Here is a 3,233-nt window from a genome sequence, read left to right on the forward strand (position 1 = left end):
AGTAAGATACGTGCAGTTTCCATATACATATATATAACAATAAAAATTACAATTCATACCATCTGATCTTATGGAGTATATCGATGACCAAGCAACACACCCATCTTAGGTCCTCTTATAATCCCATAGGATTTCATCTCTTTAAAAAAAACGAATGTCTACTGGCAATCCATACATTTTTTATTGAACAAAAATGCATAAGGGAACAAAAACACTTGAACTTAAAGTATCTTCCCTCGTTAGAAAAATCTGAAGCACGTTCAAAATCTTTTCTCCACTTTGAAAAATACGTGATTAAAATATTCGATGTATGCAAACTTTATTTCCAATGTTACTCTCTATCTTCCTTTCTCTCTCTTTTTCTTTCTTCTCTCTCTTCCTCTCTCTCTCTCTCTCCCCGGTATGTATTGTATTTATTTTTAGTAGTCAATGATGAGGCTTTTGGCATTGTATTTATAGTTGAAAAAGACAATAGAATTTTGGTGAAATTGGGATGAAAGAGATGTGTACCACCAAATTGGATAAAGCTAAAAAAATTTTGATAAAGCAAATCATGATGTGATTCGTGTACTTGATTGAGATAAAAATATATATAATTAATACTTATCAAATTAAAGGTAGAATCATGACCAACCATTACAATTACAACTACGCGGTAAAATTTCTATATCTACACGTGAAACTAGTGGCTTCAACTATACCAAATCCTAAACCAATTTAAAATAACATTTATTCTTAGAACTGTGATATCTTTGGCCTAACTTATCGAAATTAACTTTTTCTCGAGCCTAAAATTCATGGTTTAATATGATCTAACCAACAAGCCCAATATTGATATATTAAATCTTGATCTATGAAAATCTAATTATTAGACCCCAAATAAAATAGGAATTTATATAATATACAAAATAAATAATTTTTTATCTATAAATTTTTTTTGGGGTTGCTACAATCTACCCTCCTTAAGAGAATTTCATCTTCAAAATTTACCTGCGTTCGGGTCTTCCATGGCCTGTTGGACTAAAGTAAAAACTTTGGCCTTTCCATTCCTTTCTGGCTCATCATTCTTCTTCGAAAGGTCCTCTTTGCAGTTTTTGAAAATATGCCTGGTTTTACCACATCTATAGCATACATGCTTTCCAAAAAAAATTCACCCCTACGCATTTTCTTACACTTTGGACAAGGTGGAACGACTTGTCCAAAACCTGATATGAAGTTAGCCTTCTTGTTCTGTCCTTCTCTTTTCTCCACGTTGGACCCATTCCATTTCTTCTTTTCTGAAAGTTCGGCCCCTTGATGGGGAGTTTGATTAATTTCCAACCTATTTGAGATTGCTTGGGCAGTCTGCAATACTTGACTATAGGTGGTGAATTGGTGGGATGCCAGTATTCCACCAATCTCAGGACACAATTCCAGTTCGAACCTCCTTGCTTTCTTTGCTTCAGTGTCCACTAGGTGTGGTGCATACCTTGAGATTTATTCAAAATTTCTCTCATAATCCTCAAGCTTCATTTTTCCCTGTTTAAGTTGAAGGAATTTGTCTCATTTTGATCTCTTGAAGTTTGGGGAAAGTGTTTTCCCATCATTTCGTCCTTAAATTGTGTCCACGTCAGAGCACGTTGTTGTGCTTCTGTTCTAGTATGAGATGCAGACTCCCACCAGTGGCCTGCTGCGTCAACCAACATGAATTCTGCATATAACACCTTTTGAGTATCAGTGCAAGATAGATGTTTGAAGATTCGCTCCATTCTTCTTATCCATTCATCGGCAGCCAATGGGTCTGACTTACCATCAACGGTTGGGGGTTTGTAGCAACGAAACTGTTCCACAATTGAGCTGATGTTGTTAACGTTTACACCATGGGGACCAACCTGTGCTTGTTGCCTACCCAAATCTTGTACCGCCCTTAGCAAATCCTTGATGATCGTAGCTTGGTTTTGTTGTTGTCTCGACATCTTCTTAACACAAATAAAATTTTAATTTATGAATATTTAATAAAACAATCTAATATTATTAATAATCTTTGTAATAACGAAGAACTTTAAAAATATAAATTTCCAAATTCTTACATATAGTACTGTGCTTTTCAAAATCAAATAAATAAATAAACAATTAAACGTTTCCTAAGTAAATAAATAACACTTATTTCTAATCCCTGTGAGTCCTAAAAAAAATCTTCTTTTATGGCATCTCATCATTCGAAGTAATGCATGACTCTAACACGGAATCTGCAATCAAATCAACGAAATTTTGTGGTTGGATTTCCTGCTCAGGGTCTTTCGGCTCTAGTTCGATATCTTCCTCTGGGTCCTCTTCCAGCTCCTCCTCCGAATCATCCTTCGGCTCTGGCTTGGGCTCAGGTTCGGGCTCGAGCGCTGGTGCTTGTTTATGATTCCATAAAATTATGATATCCTCACAGTACCCTTTAAAATCAATCTTATCTCAATCTTCTTCCAAATATAACCCATAATCCATATCCCTCACAAAGTAAGCCACGTCTCTCAATTGAGATCGCATAGTGCTTATAAGGTGGTATATCAAGAGGACTATCCCCTCATTATATCCAAACGATCTTGCTCGCTCCCACTGAGAAAGGAAATTTTCAACATGTTCAACAAAAGTTCGTTCCAATCTTACTTCATAATTTATATAGTTCTCAATTGTCATTTCAGCACGCTGAAAGTATGTTGGGTAATTCCTAGTCATCCTAATCACGTGACAAGTATAATTTCAATTATGTTTAATCTTGCATTATGAATATTTTATTTTATTATTTTTTTTCCAGTGTATAAATGATAGTCCAGTAAAATAAAAAAATGACAATTTAATTATGCGATGTGAACATGCTTATACATTTCATAACATGTAGAAATATGACTCATAACCATGCTAGAAATTAAGAATGAAATGAATTTATTTCATACTCGGGATCAACTGGAGAGTAGTCGAATGGTGAGCGCTACGTGCCAAGTGTTCTTATAACATTATTATTTTTTTTAATTACATTATCCTTTAAACTCCCTATTTTCTTTTTCTTTGTAGATGTATATATCTTTTAATAATTTTTTCTCAAAATAGAAGTTTCAAAATTTTGAATTTTTGTCGATTTGAATTACGCACAATTAAAAGGCTTGCAGATGATGAGGGGGATCACAAACATACCGCTTAAATCTCAAACTCTTCTTAGACAGTTTAGGTCTTTTTGACAAAACCTTTCAATTTTGCAATTACGC

This window comes from Olea europaea, chromosome 13 (assembly GCF_002742605.1).
Source record: "Olea europaea var. sylvestris chromosome 13, O_europaea_v1, whole genome shotgun sequence".
NCBI classification, from domain to species: domain Eukaryota; kingdom Viridiplantae; phylum Streptophyta; class Magnoliopsida; order Lamiales; family Oleaceae; genus Olea; species Olea europaea.